The sequence below is a fragment of the Tupaia chinensis genome, unplaced genomic scaffold, assembly GCF_000334495.1.
Source record: "Tupaia chinensis unplaced genomic scaffold, TupChi_1.0 Scaffold000075_1, whole genome shotgun sequence".
Lineage (NCBI taxonomy): Eukaryota > Metazoa > Chordata > Mammalia > Scandentia > Tupaiidae > Tupaia > Tupaia belangeri.
Window position 1 is genome coordinate 1,589,885 of NW_006159535.1, and position 6,477 is coordinate 1,596,361.

General features: G+C 42.6%; 1 pseudogene; it reads left to right on the forward strand.

Annotated features, from left to right (window-relative positions):
- The first annotated feature begins 3,811 nt into the window (after positions 1-3,811).
- On the forward strand, positions 3,812-4,329 carry LOC102472912 (40S ribosomal protein S11-like; annotated as a pseudogene).
- Positions 4,330-6,477: the final 2,148 nt, after the last annotated feature.

Genomic DNA, 6,477 nt, shown 5'->3' on the forward strand with positions numbered 1-6,477 from the left:
GAGGCCGGGTTAAGGCCAAAGAGCTTTTACTTTATTCCATAGGCAACAGGGAGCCATTCAGAGACTTTAGCAGGAGAACAAATTCAGATTTTGAAGGCTCATTCTGGCAACAGTGTAAGGGAGGGTTCCAGCAGGGCTAGACGAGAGGTATGAGTGGTGAGCCCTTTCCAGTAACATTTCTGCCTCAGAGACATGGGATCTAGGGCTGGAGGCTTCAGGGTAAGAACAGGAATAGGCTTGGTTGAGTCTAGGGTTAAAGATGATTTATGAAGTCTTTATGCAGATAACGGTTCTCGGTCTGGGGAGGAGAGTAATGATCTGAAATTCACTTGCAGTGGGCCAGGCACACTGCCAAGTACTTTTCAGACTCCTCCTTGATCCTCACAGTAATCCTATAAAGTAGGTAAAGTAAGTATGATTATTCCACTAAACTTTACAGATGAGAAGTCTTGACTTAAGTAGGTTAATCAACTTGCTGAAAGCCAGATAACTGAAAACTGGGCCCACCTGTCTGATTCCAAAGCCCATGTTTCCTAGTATACACTGGATTCCCCTCTGCATTGTTCAACAGAAAGTCTAGTTCCCTCTCCCTACTTCTAAAGTAATCTTCTTTCCAGTTAGCCTTGGGCCTAACAGCAGAGGGGCAGTCAGACTTTCCTCTTCCTACCTCCTCCCCCAGCTCACCCTATGCTTTGTGGCTCTTCCTCTCCATTGCATTGGAGATCCAGAGCTTCTCTGCTACTTCCCCAAAAGTGAATCTTTCCTTAAGAAGTATCAGCAATAAATATTAATACTAAGGTAGAATGATTGGACTCTTAAGGCAAGGGTTTTTTTGTCATTTCGTTTTTAGCTTATTTCTTCCTTCCATGAGTAAGTGAGAAGGAAAGAGAGGCACCTCCAGCATTGTGGATCTTTTATTTATTTATTTATTTTTGGAGAGGCTTTTTGTTTTGTTTTGTTTGTTTGTTTTTCCCACTATAGGGCACGTGCGCTCGCCAGAGAGAGAGAGAGACCGAGAGACAGAAAGCGAGAAATCACCCCCCAGGGGGGATGGCCACGCCGCAGCATTGTGGATCTTTATTCCACAATCCTCCCCCAGCCTCAGCCAGCTCTGGATCATAGGCAAGTGCTCTCCCCTCCCCAGTCCTGTGTGTGTATGTACAGGGAGGTCTCTAGATGTAAACCCAGAACCTTCCCACCATCTGTTAGCCTCACAGAGGATTGTTTTACCACTAAGCTACCTTCAGACTCCATGGTAAGTTTCTAAGGATAGATTTTCAGGGATCCTGGAGCACCAGACAGAATGGGGAGGACCTGCAGGTCCAGGAGGCTCTGAGTACAGGGTCTTCCCAGCGACTCTCCTGCCCCTCCAGAAGTTCCCCATGACCTTGGAGTCTGTCGAAAGGGGAGATGTATAAGCTGGTCTCCAGGGAATCTGTTTCCCCTTTTGCTCTGTTTTCTACACAAAAACAAGGAGGAGGGGGTCAGCAGGTGGTGTGGTGGTTAAGGAGCTGGACTCCCACATGGTCAACCATGGATCAACTTCAGACATGGTGGCTTGCAAATCATGTTGGGTGTGTGTGTGTGTGTGTGTGTGTGTGTATGCCCAACATCACAAGAGGAGAATGGAAGAGAAGGGACTGTGACATGGCCATCCCCCCATTTCTCACTTTCCCTGTCTGTGTCTCTCCCCAACAAGTTCATGCACCCTATGGCAAAAAACTAAAAACAAACAACAACAACAACAAAAGGAGAAAATTCACCAGGATGGCTTGCACTCATGTACGTACTACCTAGAGCAGCCTCAAGATCTGGCAGAGTCCCTCCCTCCTTCAAGCTAGCCCCTGACATTTTCAGGGCCCTGGACAAGGGCACAGATAAAGGCTCACAAACTATGTGTCTAAAGATTTAAGCATGAGAAATTGAGCCAACAAACTGTCAAAATGTAGTTGATATTTGTAAATACACTTTTGAAATAACAAAACTGAAAAATCCTGAAAATTGATAAAATATCAGATCGGCCCACAGCACCGTGGTTAATTGTTGTGTATTGGTAGCTGAGTCCAACTTGGCTGACCACAGTACAAATCTTGGACCCAGTGGCTTGAAAAACATGCCAGGCATGTGTGCATGCATGACCAAATTGTGGCATGATGGAGCCCCATTGGGATGTGTTTTCTCTCTCTCTTCACCTCTCTCTCTCTCTGGCAAGTATGTGCCCTCTGGCAAAAAAAAAAATTGGCAAAATAATCAAAGATTAAATTTTATTATTATTGTGCATGTATGGGTTTTGTTGAATAAGTAAAAACATTTATAATTCACAATGACTCCATACAAGTTATATCTCTTGCCTTTGTTGAGAAAATTCCATATATTTTTTAATTGCTAGAGGGTAGAAAGAGACACAGAGAGTGGGGGAAGCACCTCTGAGTGGGGCATGGCCATGCTCCAGTCCCTTCTCATTTATCAATCTGGCATGATTTGGGGTACAGATGCAACGTACTCAGCATGTTTTTCAACCTGCCACGGCAGGAATTCAAACTGCAGTTAGCTATGTGGGGGTCTAGTTTCCTTAACCATTACCTTACCTGGTCAGCTTCCACCAATAATTTTCTTTTGAGAGAGAGATTTTTGCTATTGGGGCACATGCAGTTGCCAGAGAAACAGAGACAGAAAGTGAGAAATCACCACCCCACCCAGGGGGGATGACCTGCCACAATCCCTTCTCCTTCATTCTCCTCTCGGGCTTTTGGGCATGCATGCCCACACGCCCAGTGTGAGTTTTAAGCCACTGGGTCCAGGACTAGAAATCATGGTCAACTACATGAGAGTCCAGCAATATAACCATTATGCCATCTGTTGGTCCCCACCAATAATTTTTGTCTTTCTTTATTTTTTAAGAATTATTTTATTGAACTTTATTTATTTAAATTTGACCAGAGCAGGACAAAGAGAGAGAGAGAAAAAAAGTGAGAAAGCAAGCTGCTAGGTCCGGGACTGAACCGTGGTTGGACATATGGGAGTCCAACACCCTTACCCATCACGCCACTTGCCAGCCCTTTTTTTCCCCCAAGAATTATTTTATTTAACTTTATATATTTATTTATCCCAATTTGACCAGAGTGGGACAGAGTGAAACAGAGAGACAGAGAGAGGGAAAGAGAGAAAGCAAGCCACCAGGTCCAAGACTTGAACCATGGTTGGCCCCACCAATAATTTTTTATAATTGAGTTTTTATGTAACTTATGTTCTCTTATCTAAATGATAAAAAATAAAATGCAATTGTTCTTCAAATAATTTCACATCAAACAAAATCTGAATATGTATTTATCCAAAAAGTAAATTATAGTATTTTAAACAAAAAAGTCCAAATTGTTTTTCTTTTTTCTTTTTCTTTTTCTTTTTCTTTCTTTCTTTCTTTCTTTCTTTTTTTTTTTTTTTTTTATAGAGCAAATGCACTCACTGGAAAGAAAGTAAGAAATCACCCTCCAGGGGCATGGCCATGGCACAATCCCTTCATTCTCCTCTCAAGATCTTGGGCATGCATGCACACATGACCAGCTTGAGGTTTAAGCCACTGGGTTCCAGACTCAATCCGCAATCAACACGTGAGAGTCCAGCAATGCAAATATTACACCATCTGCTGATTCCCCAAATTGTTTTAAAATGTTTCCAAAAGAGCTATTTTTCTTCTAAAATATTAAGAACTGCTTAAAAAATTAACAGGTAAAATACAAGTCATGATTTTAAAATTATCAAAATTTTAAACCAAGATTACTTAATACTCCCTTTTTTTCAGGCGGCCAGGAAGATGGCGAACATTCAGCCTGAACGTGCTTACCAAAAGCAGTTGACCATCTTCCAAAACAAGAAGAGGGTCCTGCTGGGAGAAACTGCCAAGGAGAAGCCTCCAAGATACTACAAGAACTTCGGTCTGGGCTTCAAGACTCTCAACGAGGCCGAGGGTACTTTCATCGACAAGAAATGCCCCTTCACGGGTAACGCGTCCATTTGAGGACGGATCCTGACCGGTGTGGTGACCAAGATAAAGATGCAGAGAACCATTGTCATCCACCAAGACTATCTCCACTACATCTGCAAGTACAATCACTTCGAGAAGCGCCACAAGAATATGTCTGTGCACCTGTCCCCCTGCTTCAGGGACATCCAGACTGGCGACATCGTCATGGTGGGCGAGTGCCGGCCCCTGAGCAAGACCTTGCACTTCAACGTGCTCAAGGTCACCAAGGCCGCCTGCCCCAAGAAGCAGTTCCAGAAGTTCTGAGCTGGGACGCCTTCCTGCTCGCCAGGAAATAAAGTTATTTTCCCACACACACACACAAAAAATTAATACTAATTTTTTTTAATTAGATATATTGTGGCCAACAGGTGGCGTGATAGTTAAAGTGTTGGACTCCCATGTGGTCAACTGTGGTACAAGTCCTGGACCTAGCGGCTTGAAACTCACACCAGGCACATGTGCGTGCATGCCCATAATCCCAAGAGGAGGATAGAGAAGGAATTGTGGTGTAGCCATCTCTTGTGAGGGTAGATTTCTCACTTTCTATCTGTCTGTCTCTCTCTGTCTCTCCTGCAAATGCACGTACCCTATAGCAAAGACAAAAACAAAACCAAAAATCTCTCAAAAAAATTAGATATATTACATGAACTATTTTATAAAAGTTAAAGTAGTTAAAATTTTGCCATTTTCTTTTCTTTATTTAAATTTTATTTATTCATTCATTTTAATTTGACCAGAGAGAGAGGGAAAGTGAGAAAGCAAACCACCAGGTCCAGGACTCAAAAATGTTTGGCCATGGAATGTCCAGCACCTTAACCACCATGCCACCTGTTGGCTCTAATTCCATCATTTTTAATCCAACTGATTGATGCAGTAAACAAACAAGTATTTTATGTTTAGACTTACCTATGTACAAATTTAAGAGTCAATATGAAGTGTTCTCTATATATTTTTCTTTAATTGCCAGAGGGTGTTTTTTCTCACCAAGACATACAGAGAGAGAGGAAGAGAAGAAAGGACCCTCCCCACTCCAATAACATGCAGTCATGCTGTAATTCCTTCTCTTCCATTTCTCCACCCTATTGGGATTTGGAGCACACATGCGCACAGTGTTTTTCAAGCCACCAGGGCTGATGGTCAGCCGTGTGGATTCCAGCTGCCTTAACCGCTAGACCACAGGGCCAGTTCAATGTGAAGTGTTTTATAACACAGAGTGTTACTGGGAACCAGCAGTTAGCGTAATGGCTATGTCGCTGGACTCCCACGTAGTCGACCGCAGTTCATGTCCCGGACCCGGTGGCTTAAAACTCACGCCAGGCACATGTGCATGCGTGCCCAAGATCCCGAGAGGAAAATGGAGGAGAAGGGATTGTGGCGTGACCATCCCCTCTGGGGGGTGATTTATCGCTTTCTGTCTCTATGTCTCTCTGTCTGGCGAGCGCACGCACCCTATAGCAAAAATCTCTCAAAAAAAAGAAAATACACTTACTGGGGCCAGCAGATTGCATGGTGGTTAAGGTGCTGGACTCCCGCATGGTCAAATCCAGCTCAAGTCCTGGACCTGGTGGCTTGCTTTCTCACTTTCTCTTTCTCTCTGGTCAAAATTAGAAAATAAATGCTAATGACTAAATTTAAAAATAAATAATTCTTAAAAAAGAAAATAACTTAGTGATGAAAACCCAGGCAGACTGGCCTAGATACTGTCTCTAATCATCACCTGTGTGACTGCTCCCAGCTCCCATCACAATCATCTTCCCTCCTCACTATCGGACATCGTTTGAAAATAGCAGCAACAGCATCCTTACAAGCCTGCTTTCTATAGTCTCTTCGCTTGGATTTTTCCCCCAGATGAAAAGACTTTTCTAAAGCTACAAACCAATTTTGACTTCATCTCTTTTCATCTAATGAAAGGGAGTCAGCAAAATTAGCACAAATTTTATTATGAGGAGGCTTCTGTTCAGTCCTTCTCAACCTCTTACTAGTTCTTGACATCAGGGAAGTGACAAACTTCTGAACTTCAATTGCTTTATTTGTTTAAAAAAAATTGATAAAACCTAGGCATTTTATGAGGATTAAATGAACTAATAGGCCTGAAACCTTTGGCACAGTGCTTAAGAGGTAGTAGATGTTCAGTAAATAGTAACTATTATAACCATATTATCCTTTTTATCACCATGATGGTGTAAAAGTAGAATTATTTGGCATTTCTAGTCTCTAAACAATGCAGATAGAGCCCCCATAATTAATACCCACTTGCTGCTTAGCAGAGTATGTTGTCAACTGTGGTACAAGTCCTGGACCTAGCGGCTTGAAACTCACATCTAATCGGTAGATGTTCCATAAAGCGAAGGCACAGTGGCATATCACTTTAACAGGCTCTTCATCAGTTTCAAGTAATAGAGAATCTTGACTCAAGTGAATTAAACAGAGGCAAATGTAAACTCTCACTTAAATTT